The 19,394-nt window shown below is 32.0% G+C and overlaps 1 long non-coding RNA gene across 1 annotated transcript; it reads left to right on the top strand.

Moving 5' to 3' along the window:
* Positions 1 to 1,759: 1,759 nt before the first annotated feature.
* On the top strand, positions 1,760 to 2,205 carry LOC134281796 (uncharacterized). The gene is made up of 2 exons (XR_009995171.1): positions 1,760 to 1,790; positions 2,065 to 2,205. It is a non-coding gene; the product is annotated as an uncharacterized LOC134281796 (long non-coding RNA).
* The last annotated feature ends 17,189 nt before the right edge of the window (positions 2,206 to 19,394 follow it).

The raw sequence follows: 19,394 nt of genomic DNA, 5'->3' as shown, positions 1-19,394 counted from the left end.
CATTCGTATACTTTATCTAACATATCAACAGAACTTTGCAGATGTTTTTGTATCATGTTTTAGCGTAGCATTATTTCACACAGAAACGCGTAACTTTCACATAATGTTAACCCTTTGAGTACTAGTATTTCACAAAAATCCAAGAATCGCTTTTTCTCATCTTTAATAACTTCTCGGTTATATAAAAGTATAGATCATGTATAATAAATAACACTATAAGACTTTTAATCAATGAAATATACGTGTTAAAACCAAATCCAATCCAAAGATTGATTTTCTTTCTTTTAAGTTGCAGATATCAATTTATTTCTAAAGGCTTTACACCTACTCTACTTTCTTTCAGTCCCCTTTTGAGTACATATTTTAGAATCGAAAATAAAACTCGGATTCCGGGATAATTTCGCATTCAAATTAGAAAATGAATTAAGAATATTTTTTTTTAAATATAATCATAACAGACATAATAGATTTACAATACGCTGACAATTTTAAACTATGCATAGACTGAAAGCAGTAACCAACGTAATCTTTCATGCAGAAGTGGATATGGAAACTCAAAGTCTAATTATTTTTTTTTATGTGAAAAGTGTGGATATAGACGTCTGCGACGTCATGGATACTACCTCCGCCTTTATCTCGAAAGTTCTATTCCCACTTACAAGTCAGAGTTATCTATCTTTGCTCATTGTCACTACGTAAATAGAGAAAATGAATTTATTGACGGAACCTTAAATCTCCAAAATGCAGAATCCGATTGAATAAATAATATGTTTAGTATTTTTGTAGAATAATTTGTATATACATCGCTGTAATGTATACTGCGTACAATATTATTTTCTTCAAAGTGCTTAGTTGACACAGAACGGATATTTTTTAAGATATAAATTTGTAAATCAAAAACTTTCAATATAGACTCTACAGACTAACACTACACAGCCAAATTTAAACTAATATGCATATAGTGAATTAAGTAACATGCAAAAGAGAATATTGAATGTGTAAATATGTTGATCTGGAGAGCGTACATATGTCTCTAACGTCATCAATACTATTTCCGCCTTTATCTGGAAAGTTCTATTCTCATTCACAGGTCAGAGTTATCTTTCTTCGCCCACCTTATAATTACTACGTAAATAGAGAAAATTTCGGTACCGAAAATATGCAAAATGCGGAATCTGATTTAAAAACAAATTATGTATTTAGTATTTGTAGAAAAATGTCTGTTTTACATAAGAATATCTTGAAAAAATATCTAAAAATCAAAAAATCAAAAATTGACCAAAATCAAATTCACTTCCGGTTCGGACAGGAAGTACTGGAAACACACGAAAACAACTTCAAAACAAATAGAATATCATGATCTAATACTCCTGTAAATTTCATATCTTTACCTCAAACTGTTTCCGGGAAAACTACCGGACAAAAGTCCATTTTAAAATTCGAACATCGGCCATAACTTCGGACCGGAAGTGAATTTTTCAAAAAACGGAATTTTATATAAACTTCGTATATCAACCTACTTACATGAGAAAAATTGTGAAAATCTATCCAGCCATCTCTGAGTAATCGCGCTCACAAAATTTGGGAGGAATAATAATAATAAAAAGAAACAATACAAACACTATAAGTCTTCCGTTGTGAACGGAAGACTTAATAATAAGAAACAGAGTAAAAACAATATGTTCCCCAACTTCGTTTGGGGAACATAATAAGAAACAGAGTAAAAACAATATGTTCCCCAACTTCGTTTGGGGAACATAATAATACGGACATGCCTTTGGTATTAGCAGGTGAGAATACGTGTACATTGACTGAAAAGTTTAAGTTTAAAACGCATTAGTTCACGTTCAAAAGAAAACTAAATGTACACATGTACTAGATCTTTATGTTTCAGTGTGCGTGTTTCGTATCGTTCAGCCAATTTTGCATTGCTTTTGAACTTTGATGCTTTTAACAATCACTCGTAAGTTCAAAGTAAAATCAAAGTTGTCATAATAATGGATAGTTGTTTTCAGTATCTATGTACCAGTGTGTACATGTACCACTTTCACATTGAAATTTTAGGGTGCTTTCACCATATGCAACAATACTTTCATCTGTGAATACCCACTTTCTAAGCCCACCATGAACTACGAAGGTCAATTAATATGTAAGGACACCAATGAACAGGTAAATTTTTGTTTTGGTATTGAAAATTTCTGTATTTCTAAAATTTCAAAAAATAAAGTCTAATTTCATTTGTGTCATTCTCATGATATCGCTTTCATACAAGTTTATAAACATTTGATTTATATTTTGAAAAATAAGTGTTTCAAACACATAATACTTATGATGCTTGATTATTCATACAGACACATTATTTAAACATGTTACAGTAATATCTATCTGAATGAATGCCTGAGATATGGAACAAGCTGTTTTTATAGACTGCTGTTGTATTTCCAATCTGCATAAAGTATGTGGTTAGAATTTCCATTTTTCAGACACTATTATGGTACATCATATACATGGGTGATCAAACTCACTGGATGGTTTATCAACACTCCCATCCTCACGAACAGCCTTGCCCCCGGAATTTTGCCCTGAAGTAACATTGCAGTCTATTGTCTCCTTTCTTTTTACAACCCTGGCAGCCATGCAGGTATGAAATCTATGAAAGCCATGAAGGGACATAGAATTTTTAAAATTTATAAAAGTAAACCGAGTTCTTGATTTATACAATCCGTTCTCTCGGATTCACCATCTGTTATAACAAATTGCTAATTCATTCTCACAGATTATCAATTCGTTCCCTCAAATTACACAATCCGTTATCTCAGATTGTATAATTCATTCTTTTAGTTTAAATGATTCATTCCCTCGGAATGTAAACCCTTCCCATGATTTCGTTTAAATTATTTATCTGTACATATCGGATATGGTAATACATGTTTAAAAAATAGCATATTGTAGTATTTTACATCCTAACTTTTATTACATATTACGGTCCAAAATGAGAAAAATACATGAACATTTTCAAATCCATGTGCTAGTACGGATATTTGTACAACAAAAAATCTTAGAGGTTTTTGTGTTACTTGTATATTAGAATAATTGAAAGTCCTAGATAGTAAAAGTGAATATGGGTCCTGTGTAATCATAATATTTCGAAAATAAATATACATTGAATTAGTTATGAAAGAGGTTGGAAACGACCGGTTGCTGAAACAAAATAAATAGAACGCACTTATTGATTAAAATGGTTGGATGTTTCTGTACATATATGTATTGAAATTCAAGAGCACAGATTTCCAAAATCATAAAGACTGACGTTGAAACAAATCGAGATGTTGAATTATCAATTTGTGAAAACAAATTACGGGTAAGTAATTCGAGATCTCAAATTATGAATCAAGGGGGAGAATTAGTAATCCTTAAGATCGGATTGTGTAATTCGAGATCTCGTATTATAAATCGAGGGAACAATTTAGTAATCCGTGGGATTAGATTGTCTAATTCGATTCAATGTAATTTTTTACTTTTTTGAAAAATTTACGTGTCCCTCCCTGGCTTTCGTAGCAATCTAATGCCAGATTTTTTTTTACATGTTGCGATAGCGTAAACAGAGGTCTGGCTTTAGTCAGATTGCCACATATGCTATTTGTTTTAGTTCAGTAATTTTACCATGATGGTTTACTACAAGGTTGTTGAATTTGACTAAACAATATCATTTAACTACTTGGATCACATAATAAATACAATTTTAATTTTAAAAGGAAAATCAAATAAATGTAGTAATTTTAGCATTCTTAATTTTATTTATAAATATAAATTTATATACACAATGACATGTATCTGTTTCAAAATACTTAATAAAATCTTTTACAGGATAGAAGCTGATCACTTGTACTTGACAGCAAATAATAATGTCTTGGACAAGTCAAAGAATTTCCTCCAGTCTTACAGAGAAATGACAGTTGATAAAAGAATGGCATTGGTGGACACAAAGTAAAAGTGCTCTTCAACATTTTGTTGAAGATTTCAGTCTGATTTGGAATTCATCTTGCAATATTACTGGATTTGTATATTTGGATATAAGCATCAAATTTTCAACTTATTGACTAAACAGTTTTGCGTTAAATATTGCCAATGCTATCTATTATTATTATATCCCTCCAAGATAACATGTCAAGTCTTTATTGTACCCCTTAAGCTCTGTTATACCAGAAAAATCTTGTATTGAAATCATTTAGTTTTTTTTTTCTTGTTAAATTAAATCCATGAAAATAAAGATTATTTTTAATGACATCAAGAGAATGGATTTCTTGTTTAACAAAAAAATAGTATACATGTTTTGCTAGGGCTTTGTAAGAAGCAGACCAGAATTCTTTGCTTGCAAATTTTGTCATTCGCCATTTTTATTACGTCAACTATTAGATGATTTATCCATGTTTGAAGCATTTCAAAATTGATATTTACTTACAGTTTAAACCAGAATTCTGTACTGATATGACCTTGACCCCCTGAAGAACAAGAGTGTCAAGGTCAATTTTTAATACAAAAATGTTCTTTCATCATATCTTACAAACAATATCATGAAATATACAAAAAGTGTTGAGAATTTGTCCAGAATGTGAAATAACAAACATGTTTATAAAGCCAAAAACTTTAAAAAGTTGTTGCCTAGCAACCACTTAAAGGTCATTAAACAGATATTTGAACTAAAATGATGCATGGATATTGCAGTTCTGATCCCTTCTTGAGAGTATATTAAGAATTTTCCATTTCAGCATCCATTGTGTAAAATTATGGCAAGAATATTGAAAAGTGTTGGAAAAAAATTGATGAAACTTTTGCACTTATTTGACCTTTGACCTCCTAAAAATAGTTCTAATGAGGTCAAACTTTAAGACAATTTATCTGTTGTATGTCCCTTGTAATGTTATGACCTCACATCTAACTTTTATATGTGCTGGGATGCATAAATGTGTCTAGGATGAGTAAAAAATGAAAATTTCTGCCCAAAAATTAAAGAATTCTGCGTTGCTTAGCAACCCCTTTTAAGTAGTTATATGCAGAATTGAAAAAAAAGTTTGTGTTTCATGTAGTACAGTATAATGCTCTTTTGTGGGTATATCTCAAATTTCCTATTTCAACATACATCATTGATACTTAATATTTAGCTTCCATGAAATTTTGCACTTAATTGACCTTTGACCTCAATTTTTACTAATAAGGTCAGTGGTTGAGTATCTAACCAGTCATAAAATATCATCTGTAGGAAATTTCCTACAAAATGGTATGCATTATGCCTACCTTTCCCCTTGGATAAAAAAGTTAGAAATAATTTAATAATGCCATGTCAAAATCACGTAAAATGCGCCGGAAGAGAAAGGGTTAAGTTAGTTTATTTAAGTCCTAGGAGCAGAGAAGAAAATTTTCGAAGAATTCATGTTTACCTATATAATCTATAGAGTCCTGACACCAGAACCCTTGACCCTGGGGCCATAAAATTCACAATTTTGGTAGAGGCACTTTCGCTCGTCATAACTATGTACTTCGTTAGTTTTTTTAATACCTAGAAGCAGAGAAGAAAAATTTCAAAGAATTCATGTATTTTCACATATGAGTACTAATCAAAAGAGCCCCGCCATAACACCAGAACCCCTGACCCTGGGGCCATAAAATTCACATTTAGGTAGAGGCACTTTCGCTCATCACAACTATGCACTCAGTTAATTTATTAAATACCTAGAAGCAGAGGAAAAAATTTTCAAAGAATTCATCTATCTTCACTATATAAATGAATAGAGCCCAGCCCTAACACCAGAACCCCTGACCCTGGGGCCCTAAAATTCATAATTTTAAAAGAGGCATTCTTGCTCATCATTACTATGTACTTAGTTATTTTATTTAATTCCTAGGAGCAGAGAAGAAGATTTTCAAAGAATTCACGTATTTTCAATATATAATCAAACTAGCCCTGCCTTAACACCAGAACACCTGACCCTGGGACCATAAAATTCACAATTTAGGTAAAAGCACTCTTGCTCAACATAACTATACACTTAGTTAGTTTATTTAATACCTAGGAGCAGAGAAGAAGATTTTCAAAGATTTTAATGTATTTTTACTATATAATCTATAGAACCCCTGTTCCTGGGGCCATAAAATTCACAATTTTGGTAGAGGCACTCTTGCTTATCATAACTTTGCATTTAGTTAGTTTATTTAATACCCAAGAGCAGAGAAGAAGATTTTCAAAGAATTCATGTATTTTCTCTACATAATCATAAGAGTCCCACCCTATCAAAAGAACCCCTGACCCTGGGGCCATAATATACTGTGTTTTGTTTGACGAATTAACCACATTTAAGGACAACGCAGAAAATCTTGCAAAATCGGGTGGGCGCGCACTAGGAGCTCTTACATACAAAACACATTCGAATAAATCAATAGGATTCAAAACTTACGAAAAAATGTATATGAGCGGAGTGGCAATTATTTTGGATTACTGCAGTGGAGTATGGGGTTACGACAAACATCATAATATTGAATCTGTACAGCATCGTGCGTTGCGATACTTTTTTGGTGTTCGTAGATTTACGCCAATACTAGCAATTCAAGGAGAAGTTGGTTGGCTTCCTTCATTTTATCGACATCACACTACTGGCTTTTAAAACCCCTGTCCGTATGAAAATCCCCTGTCTCTCTCTGTATCCTACAGCATTTTCACAGTAATCTACGGTATACCTACAGTATGCTACGGTATTCTAGCTCTGTATATACAGTAAATCTCTGTATGCCACTGTATGTATCCCCAGCATGCCACAGTTACATACAGTAGGCCCCGATACGCCTACAGTATGCCACTGTATGGCTACTGTTTCCTACAGACAACTACGGTAAACCCCAGTATATGCCCCAGTACGCCCCTGTATATGTTCATTGAAGCAAAAAGAAGTTTACACACTCCCAAAGCACTGTACGGTTACCTAAGATGTGGGATTATCAATTTAGTATACAGAGTTACTTACCTAAGAAATTTTTCAACACTATTTTAAACACATAGTAGTATTTTTATTTTTAATTTGTAAGGAGACTTATTGTGTTCTTTTATAACTCTGAAATAACTATGAAAAATTAATAAATCATTGCTTCAAAAAAATATTTATCTATCAATTTTTAAAATTAATTATTTAAATATTCTTTGAAATTGATTTATTGAATTGGCTTATTTTATGCAAACAATTTAACGCTAAAATGTCTCTCAAAGTCTTTATGAATCATATTTAAACTACTTTTAATTATTTTACTTCCGTGTCAGATATCAAAATAATCGTCGCATTCTGCACAATCTTAGCCCGTCAATAGCTTTTTAAAATCATTTTATTTTGTTTTGTTTGAAAAAAATCGGTTCTCTTACAAAGAGAAAATGTTATTTCAAACAGCTGCAGAGTGAACACGGTCGCTCTCTGCCACAAAATAAACAAGGTATAGTGGTCAGTGAAAAAGACAATAGGCGTCATTACTGAGTACCCCGTATCACTGGTAAACAATCAATGGCTTTGAAGTTCTTTCATAATCGTGTAAGGGTTTTGTTTGTTTGTTTATTTATTCCTTAAGTCATATGACTTATCAGATAGCATAATTACAAGATACAGGATGTAAAGCACACAATTAATATACATAAATGAAATATTTACATATACTTCTTTTAAGTTAATACTGCTTGTTGCATACAATATTTCCAACAAAACATGGAAAAACTCAGTTTACAGATGTAAATCTCTAAGTGCCTCTGCTTTTTGGAGGAATTTCCCTATATTACAAAGTTCACTCACATTTTCAGTTGATAATAATTGTAATAGTTTATACATGCTAGGTCTATACCAATAATACTTTTTAATATACAATTTTCTGTACTCAAGATAAAGTGGACATTTTAAAATAAAATGATACTCATCTTCAACCTCCATCTGACAACAAAAACAAAATCTATTCTCCCTAGGAATATGAGTAAATCTTCCCTTCTCAATCATTAATAAATGTGCACTTAATCTATATTTTGTAATCAATTGAATATACTTGGATGGAATTGGTTTCATTAAATAGGATTGCATACACAGCCTATTTGTTAAATATCTATACACAAAACACTTTGAAGACGAAGAAAAAAAAGCATCACATTCTTGTTGAAAGCAGTCAGTTAATCTTTGTTTGAAAATTTTTAAAAATATATTTTTGTTTGTAATATTTTGACAATACCAAACGTCTCCAAATCCTACTGAAAATAATAAGTATTTTACATTAAGTAACCAATTATATCTTGTACAAGAATTTGTCTCAATTCTTTCAAGCATATCTTGATAAATACTTTTCAATATACAGTTTTCTGACTCCAATAGTTTTAACCAAAACTTTATAATACGAACTTTTCTTTGAATAAAAAGAGGTAAGCGACCAAGTTCATTATAAATCATCAATGACGATGTATTTTTTCTCACTTTCAACATAATTTTTAGATATTCTAAATGTATTTTCTCTATAGCATCACCCTTATGGAATCCCCATATTTCACTTGCATAATTCAAAATACTACTTACATAAGTATCAAACAAAGACAGACGAGTAACATAATTAAAATGCACATTTTTCATAGACTTCAAAAGTTTAAACATACATTTCCTCCCCTGAGTAGCCAATTTTAACTGAGCTTTATGAAAATTACCTGTGTATGTCAGAGTGAGACCAAGATAAGTAAACTGATTAACAGCTTCAACTTCCTCATCATTATAAAACCATTTAATATTTGGATTCAATCGACCAGACTTTCTAAATACTACTATTTTAGTTTTACTTACATTTACAGATAATTTCCAATCATTACAATATGAGTAAAGCACATCAAGCATTTTTTGTAATCCCTCAGGAGAATCGGAAAACAATACCATGTCATCTGCATATAACATTAAAAACAATGACACTTCTTGGAGACTAATATCTTGACAATTGGACCTGATAAAAGCATTCTCAAAATTATTTAAATATAAAGAAAAAAGTAGTGGAGACAATGCTTCTCCCTGAAGGACTCCTTGTTCTACTTTGAAAAAGTCACTAAAATTGTTTTTGTATTTCACACAACTTCTAACATTCTTATACAGAGACCATATACTGTTAAACATTTTGCCCTTAATCCCTAATGTTATGAGCTTTTGAAAAAGAAAATTTCTGTTTATACTATCAAATGCCTTACGGAAGTCCACAAAACAACAGTAGAGTTTTTTCCCGTTCGAAAGATGTTTATCAATTATACTTTGCAGTGCAAAAATTGCATCTATGGTACCAACCCCAGGTCTGAATCCAAACTGTGCATCCGTTAAAATATAGTTACTTTCGGACCATTTTATAAGTCTATTATTAAGTATAGTCGTAAATATTTTTAACATACAACTCATGAGGGTAATCCCCCTATAATTATCTGTTACATTTGGATCAGCCTTTTTAAGAATAGGTACTATTTCACCTTCACACCATGTGAGGGGAATATTACCTGTATCAAATATAACATTAAATATTCTTGTTAAAAGTGGACTTAATTCTTCACACATATATTTAAAATATTCATTTATCAAATTATCTTTTCCTGGCGATTTTCTGCTTTTTAGACAGTTTATAACATCTACAACTTCTTTAACAGTTATATTGACATCTAGTTCATCAAATACAGCATTCATATCATATTCTGTATTCCAAAAATCAGTATATGTAACATCTTTACAGACACCTAGATTTCTGAAATGTTCGAAAAAATCTTCTACACTAAGATTACAATTATTTTGTGGCTTACGATTCTTAAAAAAATTAAAAAACTCCCTAGGCGAAGTGCGCCTCAGGTATTCTAACTGGCTACCTTGACATCGCCTAAACTCACATCTTGCCCTATTCATACATTTTTTATAATCGTTTTAAAATTCAATCAATAATTGTCTATTAAAATGACTTCTACATACATTAAATATAAAAAGTTTCTCTTTGTAAATTCTATACAGCTCTTTACATCTCTCATTAAACCAGGGTTTATTCGTAACTACTTCCTTATGTTTTTGTTTATTACAAATATTATGTTTACAATATGGCTCAAAAACCTCAAAAACCTCGTTCAGACAATGTGTAAAATTAGAGATAGATTCCGAGATATTGACACCATTCTCCATAGAGGATACTATACCATTTAAATCGTGTAAAACACTTTGTAAATTCTCTCTCATTTCAGATATATTATCTTGATTCCATCTATAAAAGTAACCTGTAAGGGTTTTGAAAACCGATTTTTTTTTACAGTCAAAACAAAGTAGAAATATAAAATTGCAATTGACAAATTAAAATTGTGCATAATCTGACAATTATTTTGATATCCATCATGGACGTAAAATATCTAAAATTCTTTTTAATATGCTTAAAAAATACTTTGTAGCATACTTTAGGATAGAAATATTTATACAAAAAACCTTTAAAAAATCTAATTTTTTGGAATATAAATAATTATTATTTTGTTGTATTGTAAATTTTAAAATTATAATTAAAGAGTTTGACATATTTATGGTGATAAATTAATTATTTATTTTATTTATTTACCGTTTATTTATTTTTGTAACACCTATTTAATCCATAAATAACTTGGAAGGGTTTTTTTGTACCTTGTGGGGAAAAAAAATCACAAACACACACTTACACAACAAGAGTAATGCTGCATTTTAGAAAAAAATATATTTTAAAATCTATTCAATAATTGATTTTTAAATGGTAAGAGAATAAAAAAAAATAAAACTGATTAAAAGCAAGTATTTAATCATAGTAAAAAGAACAAAATCTTTATCTATTTATATTTAAAATTGACTCTACAAACAAATTAATTAATTATAATCCCGAAGGTTGGATTTATTTGGCTTATTTAATGTAAACAAGTTTCCTCTAAAATGTCTCTCAAAGTCTTTTTGAAGCATATTTATACTACTTTAAATTATTTTACTTCCGTGTTGGATATCAAAATAATCGTCTCATTATGCACAATCTTAACCCGTCAATAGCTTTTTTGATACTTTTATTTTGTTTTGTTTGACAAAAATCGGTTCTCTCACAAAGAGAAAATGTTATTTCAACAGTGCGGGGTGGACACGGTCGCTCTCTGCCGCAAAATAAACAAGGTATAGTGGTAAGTGAAAAAGACAATAGGTGTCATTGCTGTGTACCCCGAGTCACTTGTAAACAATCAATGGCTTTGAAGCTCTTTCATAATCATGTTACTGTTTTGAAAACCGATTTTTTTTTTCAATCAAAACAAAGTAAAAATATTAAATAGCAATTGACAAATTAAAATTGTACATAATCTGACGATTTTTTTTATATCCATCATGGTCGTAAAATAATTGAAATTTGTTTCAATATGCTTAAAAAATACTTTGTAGCATATTTTAGGAGAAATTATTTTCGTATTACAATAAAACTAAAAAAATCAATTGGGGGATATAAATAATTGATTATGTTGTTGTATTGTAAATTAAAAAAAAAATACAATTAAAGAGTTTGACATTTTTATGGTGATAAATAAATTATTTTATTTATTTACCATTTATTTATTTTTCTAACACCTGTTTAATCCATAAAATACTTGGAATGGGTGTTTGTACCTTTTGGAAAAATAATTACAAATACACACAGCTACACAACAAAGTAATGCTGCATTTAAAAAGGTGAATTTAAAACGTCTTTGGAATCGACTCGTTACAATGCCGGACGACAGACTTACGAAAAAAATATTCTTGTGGGACCTGGAACAATTTTTATCAAACAACAGAAATTGGTCGCATACAGCCAAACTCCTATTTGAATCTCTTGATATGTCTACCCATTTCCAAAATCAAATGGCCTGCAACTTAACCATAGTGGAAGAAAAACTCCGTCAAAAATTTCTAAACGCATGGAATAAAGATCTCCAAAACGTCCCAAAACTTGGAACCTACCGAGCCGTAAAATCTGCTTTTCAAACCGAGAAATATGTAATGATGGATATCCCAAAATGCCATCGTTCTATACTTGCTGAATTTAGATGCGGTGTGTTACCAATAAGGATAGAAACAGGACGGTATAAGGGGGAGGCTTTATCAGGCAGACTCTGTACTCTATGTTTATCAAATAGTGTAGAAGATGAATGTCACTTTTTGCTTCATTGTACATCATATTCAAATCTAAGAGCAAACTTTTTTACCAGTATTGAATTTAACCCAACTTTATTTGATAATGATATGTCAGATTTAGACAAAACCAAATTTCTTTTATTAAATTTCCCAAGGCAGATCGGAAAATTCATATATTCTATATTCATAATCTATTATTTATAGTAAACGCAATGCGTAATATCTCTGTATCATTGAATGTTATATTGTTAAAGTGACATATAGGCCGGATGGGCCGGGTGTGATCAACATTTTGCACTGTTCTAATTATTATATCTCCACCTGAGGTATCTTTTTATGGATCGGCTATCATTACTTTTACAGTATAGCTCTATTACAAAGTTTCTACTTTTATAGTTTTTAGCTCACCTGAGCTGAAAGCTCACATTTTGTCCGGCGTCCGTCTGTCTGTCTATCCGTCTGTCTGTAAACTTTTCACATTTTCGACTTCTTCTCAAGAACCGCTGGGCCAATTTCAACCAAACTTGTCACAAAGTATCCTTGGGTAAAAGGGATTCAAGTTTGTTCAAATGAAGGGTCACGCATTCATTCAAGTGGAGAAAATTTGGTGGCATATTTTAAAAATCTTCTTCTCAAGAACCACTGTGCCAGGAAAGATAAAACTTATGGTGAAACATCCTCAGGTAGTGTAGATTCAAATTTGTTCAAATCATGACCCCCGGGGGTAGGGCCGGGGAAAATTGGCCGACCAAAGTTTTACATAGAAATATATAGGAAAATTCTTTAAAAATCTTCTTCTCAAGAATGACAAAGCCATAATTCATCATATTTATATGGAAGCATGCTCAGGTAGTGTAGATTCAAGTTTGTTCAAATCATGACCCCCGGGGGTAGGGCGGGGCCAAAATGGCCGACTAAAGATTTTTAAGATATATATCGGACATTTTTTAAAAAATCATTTTCTAACAAATAGCAAATCTATGATTGGTTATGGGAGTACTTTTGGATTTAAACTTTACAATAAAAAGCCAGTTTCTACTTTTGCTACTCTTAATGCACAGGTGAGCGATGTGGCCCATGGGCCTCTTGTCAAGTGAAACATATTCTTGAAAAGTTAACATAAAGATATATACTTACGTTTACATGAAAACCGGTGAATAGAAATTACAGCTCTAGCGTAAGCAAACGTATAACGTCATTAATTTTACTCTTCATCCCTTTTGAAAGAATTGCAACTTTAACACCAATATGTGTTTAAAATCTTTCAAAACCTTCAAATATCTACAATATAACCTGCTGAATTCATAAGTAAACGCTTATTTAAGAATTCACCAAATTAAACGTTAATTTTCAAAATATAGACAACATTCATTGACAAAAAATTGACCTTTTCAGACAGAAAACTGAATAATAGTAAGACCTTAAATATTCTGTTAAATGATGTCTGTCCTTTGGAATCTGACTAAGTAAGAATACAGTTAGTTTCTGCAGTTAGAGGCGCAATTCGAATGAGACAAAAACAAGGAACTTTCACCGAATATACTTTAAAAGATATTATGAACTCAGTACACCATATTTTTGGCAATCACACAAAATCAAATATCCACACATCAATTTCTTTTTCTGAAAACCTTGAAAATTTGCTCCCATGAAAATATGTAATTTAATAATATTTTTCTCTAGGCGTTACTGAATGTAGCTGCAGAATTGTAGCATTATCATGAGTATAGTTTAATATTTCTGGTAAGGCGGAACAATAAAACCACAAAGCTATAGTTCTGCAGCTACACTGATTTTTTGTCCCCCACTTGAAAAGTGGGGGATATTAATTTGGCTTTGTCCGTCCGTCCGTCTTTCTGTCTGTCTGTAACGCTTTCGTTTCCACACGATATCTCGAGAAAATTTTGAGCTTTTACAATGAAATTTAGCATAGCAACTCCCTGTGGCCTAAGGAAGACCCCTATTGATTTTGAGGTTAAAAGGTCAAGGTCATAAATAAGCAAATTCTGTCTGTTGTAACACTTTCGTTTCCACACGATATCTGTAGAACCATTTGAGCTATTGCAATGAAATTTAACATAACTCCCTGTGGCCTAAGGAAGACCCCTATTGATTTTGAGGTCAAAAGATCAAAGTTCAAGGTCGTAAATTTATACATTCTGTTTGTGTGTAACACTATCATTTCCGGGCTATATTTCAAGAAGATTTTGAGCTTACGCAATGTCATTTTATACCAAAACTCCATAGGACCTCTCTCACCCCTCTCAAAGTGCCCCGCCCCGTTTGTTTTATTAGTATTTATAGTATTACATGTCGCTATTTTTAGCACAGGGGCATGCGGAGAGTTATTGCGTATAAAACAGGTTCTCGGCGGACTTTATGTTCTTATTACATCTACTAGAACTGTTTTATAAAGGCTAAATAAATCAAACACTATAGATTGTGTAAATTTTTGACAATATCGAACATGAATATATACATGTACGTGACTTCACTTCTGCATATACTTGACTTCATTTAAAGCGGTTTCGTGGTCTAGTGGTATGTCTCTCGCTTCACATGTGAGAGGTCCCCAAATTGAATCTCGGACGATCTCCTTCTTTTTTATTTTTTAACTTTTCTTTTTTTAAAATGATAGTATTCAGCATGTGAAAAGAATAATTTATGAGGTTATAAAATCATCATTACAGTGTGGTAAATATTCCATATAAAAAGAATCTTCTATACACATAATAAAGAATAAGCAATCAAATCTTTATACGCATATTGACATACATGTATTTTATTTGCTTCAGTATACATGTACACATTAATAATTCTACAAATTCAGTCAGGGGGGATCCGACTTTTTCCCTAAGCGGGGGACATGAATTCTCTGAATTAGCTTGTTTTTTTTTTTACTTTCTGAGAGCATCACTCTCAAGAGCATCACTTTTACAACATATGTGCATTTTTGTCCCTCGCTTAAAAGGTTGTGGAGATTAATTTGGGTCTGTCCGTCCGTCCGTCATTCTGTCTGACTTTAACGCTTTCTTTTCTACATGATATCTCGAGAACCCTTCGAGCTTTCGCAATGAAATTCTGCATATCAACTCCCTATGGACTAAAAAAGAACCCTATTGATTTTAGGTCCAAAGGTCAAGGTCATAAATTTGCAAATTCTGTCTTTTATTACAATTTCGTTTCCGAGCGATACCTCGGAAAGCCTTTGAGCTTTTGCAATGAAATTCTACAGTACAACTCCCTGTGGCCTTAGAAACAGCCCTATTTATTTTGAGGTCAAAAGGTCAAAGTTCATGATCGTTAATTTTCTTGCTTCCTTCCTTGGTATACTAGGATACAGTGATTAAACATCTATGCAAAATAATACAGAAGAATTTGGCAACGGTTGATTCAATGTTTCCTCAAGAAATCTGTGGTATCTTGTATGTAACTTTTAAGTGATTTGTTTGTATCCTCGAGCTGTAATTCAACATACTCTGCTAGCTTTTCTGTTTGTTTTCTAGCCATTTACTATAGTTCTCAGCGAGTGATTTTTCTTGTGTACTTTTGGATTGGCCTGTAGTTTACCGGACGAAATTTCTGTTGGTAAAAGGTAGTATATATTTAGATATTTCATACAGTTTTTATAAATTTAAATAATAACTAGATACGATCTCGTTGCGAGCAACGAGCGGGTCTTCCGTCCAATTCTTGATGAGATGAGATAAGATTTTGATTCCGATTTTCATTCTAAAATAATGATTTTCCATAATCTGTAAAAAGACATTGAACATTAAAGACTTTCAAAAAATCAACTTTTGGCCCCTCACGGCCCCAAACATTAGGGATCAGCCCTTTTTCCTTCATATCATCTGAAAGCTCTCATGATTTTGATGACTTTTTGTTCAACAAATATTCAGAGACTTTTTTTTTCGTTTTTGAGTTATTCACATAAGAAATATTTAGGGGCCAGCCCTTGAACTCCTTAATGGGGACGTTTAGCGAAAAATTAAAGGTTGCACATTGTTCAGAACATGATTTTGAACATCTTTTGTTCAATATTACTTATCAATATATTTCTCATTTTCGAGATATAAAGCGTCAAAGATTTAGCATTCTGGCCCCTTTTGGCCCCTTATCATGTAATATATGACATTAAAATCATAATATACAGTGGTAGATTGTTGAGGTAAACATTTTTGCTTCAGTAATATATAACAAAATATTGACTGTTAAAGAGTTATCGAAAAAAGACTTTAAGCCCCTTTCGGACCCTAATTTGAGTGCCCAGCCCCTTTTTCTTGATTTCATCTTGAAGCTCTTAGAATTTTGAACACTTTATGTTCAACAACTATTCAGAGATTCTTTTTCGTTTTCGAGTTATTTGCAAAAGACATATTTAGGGGCCAACCCTTCAACTCCCTAATGGGGACGTTTATCGAAAAATGAAAGGTTGCATATTGTTCAGAACATGATTTTGAACATCTTTTGTTCAATATTACTTGTCAAAATATTTCTCACTTTCGAGATATAAAGCGTCAAAGATTTAGCATTCTGGCCCCTTTTGGCCCCTAATCATGTATCATACGACATTAAAATCATAATATACAGTGGTAGATTGTTGAGATAAACATTTTTGCTTCAGTGATGTATAACAAAATATTGACTGTTAAAGAGTTATCGAAAAAAGACTTTTAGCCCTTTTTGGCCCCTAATGTGATGAGTCAGCACTTTTTTCTTGATATCATTTTAAAGATCTTGTCATTCTGCACAAATTTTGTTCAGTATATTTTAACAAAATAATTATACTTTAAAAGATATGATGCAAAATGTCTTAAAAAATCAGTCATGATTCGTGTCCTAAATTTTGACCCCTACCGAGCTTCCATACTAGGCACTTCCGGAAAATATCCTGACCCAGGTGCAACATGGGAACATGTTCTCTATTATCCCTGAAAATTTCAGCTTTCTAGCTTGAGCCGTTTTTGAGTTCCATCACAGACAAGGAGGTCCTCTAAATTTCGATCAAAGGGCGATAACTTCCGAGCGGAAGTGAATTTCAAAAAAATGAAAAAAAAACGTATAAGTTTTAGATAAAGATACATCTTCGCTGAAAATTTCAAGTAAATCGGTCGAGCCATCTCTGAGAAATCTTCTGCACAAAATTTGTAAGAAGAAAAGGCAAGAATAATAATAAAAGTGAAATAGAAACAATAGAATAATAGAAGGGTCTTCCTCTGAAGACGGAAGACCCTAATAATATCCTTTATTTATACAGGATGGCACAATTAGTTGGTTTGTCTAAGCTGCGTCTAAAAACATCAGAAGTATGATCTATGTGATTAACATTTTAGTTTGTAGACTGGAAATAATTTCTTATATATGCTGATTTAAAACTTTGCAATGATGGACAATTCTTTAAAATTTCTGGCAATTTATTCCATAGCTGGGAACCGTAAATTTTAAAAGATCTTCCTGTAATATTCTGTGTTTGCCCTCGGAATATACAATGAATTGCTTTGACTCAGTCTTGTAGATCTGTTTTTTTTTTCATGTACAAATTTAAAAACAAATTAATAATCGGCAGTTAATCCATTTAAGACTTTAAAAACAAGGATGTCAGTTCTATACGTAAAATGATCATCAATTGGCATCCATCTCAGTTGTTGAAATATTTCCGATGTAGATGTATAAAATGTAGTATTTAAAATCACTGGCAGCTCGCTTTTGGAGTTTACATAGTTTGCTAAAACCTCTGTTTTTCATATTGCCCCAAACAGTACAACAAAAATTGAAATGGGGAAAAAAACAATTGTGTTAAAAAATTTTAACAGTAGCTCAGAGGATATGAATGATCCTAATCTAGACAAAACACCTATTTTGAAAGTTTTTTCGTTAAATTTTCAACGTGTTCAGACCATGTCGATGTAAACACCAAGTAGTTTCGCACCAGTTACATTTTCAATCACAATACTACCCACTTTAATACAAAAATTCCTTTTTCCTTAATTTTTCATCAACCTCAAGCAGCTCTGACATTTCCTTCAATAAAATGGGTGAGGACAACAGGGTCGGGATCTGGAAGAAAGGATCGGGATGCATGGTCGGACTTCCTCATCACTGAAGACAGTATTTGAGGGTTACGGCTGGCTTCAGATGTCATCTTAATGTTAAAAACTTTTTCTTCTTCTGACGCCACATTAACCCTGATTAATCCTCTTCCAAGCTGATGGCCATGATGGTATATCAATTGAGCTTTTCTGATCACATTTTGTTTGGCGTTATCTGTCTAGCTGTCCGTCTGTTTGTCAGTAAACTTCTCGCATTTTTGACTTCTTCTCTAGAACTATAAGGCCAATTTCAACAAAACTTGACACAAAGCATCCTTAGGTGAAGGGGACTCAAGTTTCTTCAAATGATGGCCATACCCTCATTCAATGGGAGATAATTCAGCAATATTGAAAATTTGTAAGAATGTTTTAAAAATCTTCTCAAGAACTACTGTGCCAGGAAAGAATAAAATTATGGGGAATCAACCTCAGATAGTTTTGATTCAACTTTGTTCAAATCATGACCCCAAGGGCAGGGCCACAATGGCGACCAAAGTTTTCATAACATAGAAATATATAGGAAAATTCTTGAGAAATCCTTTTCTCAGGAGTATCAAAGCAATGATTGATCATATTTATATGGAAGCACCCTCAGGTAGTGCTGATTCAAGGTTGTTCAAACCATCATCCCCAGGGGTGGGCTGGGGCCATTATGGCTGATCAAGTTTTACATAGAAGTATAAGGGATTTTTTTAAAAATCTTTTTCTCAAGAATAACAATTAGGGCATGATTGATAATATTTATATGGAAGCATCCTCAGATGTGTAGATTCAAGTTTGTTGAAAAAGACACAAAAGCATATAAAAAGTACTATTTTTACAGATAATGCAGAGCATTAAGCGAACTTTAAGCAGCTAGAAAATACAGAACTTGTAGTTTTGGGAGCTTTGCATAAAATTAAAAAAGAAAAAAATGGATGAAGGAGAAAAGGACTTTAAAAAACCAAAGCATCTGTTAAATCACTAGAATGCAAAGAGAATGAAAAACTTAAGAAAGAGCTGGAAACTGGAAAAAACAATCGGAAAAAATGGAAATGGAGAGGAAAAAACTGAAAGAAGAATTGAATCAGTCACAGGCCATTGTGTCCTCTGTGTGTTTTTCTGACACTGACGAACATTCTGATGA

Source organism: Saccostrea cucullata, unplaced genomic scaffold, assembly GCF_032062105.1.
Source record: "Saccostrea cucullata isolate Sc308-1 unplaced genomic scaffold, CSIRO_AGI_Scuc_v1 ctg5656, whole genome shotgun sequence".
NCBI classification, from domain to species: Eukaryota; Metazoa; Mollusca; class Bivalvia; order Ostreida; family Ostreidae; genus Saccostrea; species Saccostrea cuccullata.
The sequence above is the reverse complement of the archived record's forward strand: the minus strand, read 5'-3'. Positions and strand labels throughout refer to the sequence as shown.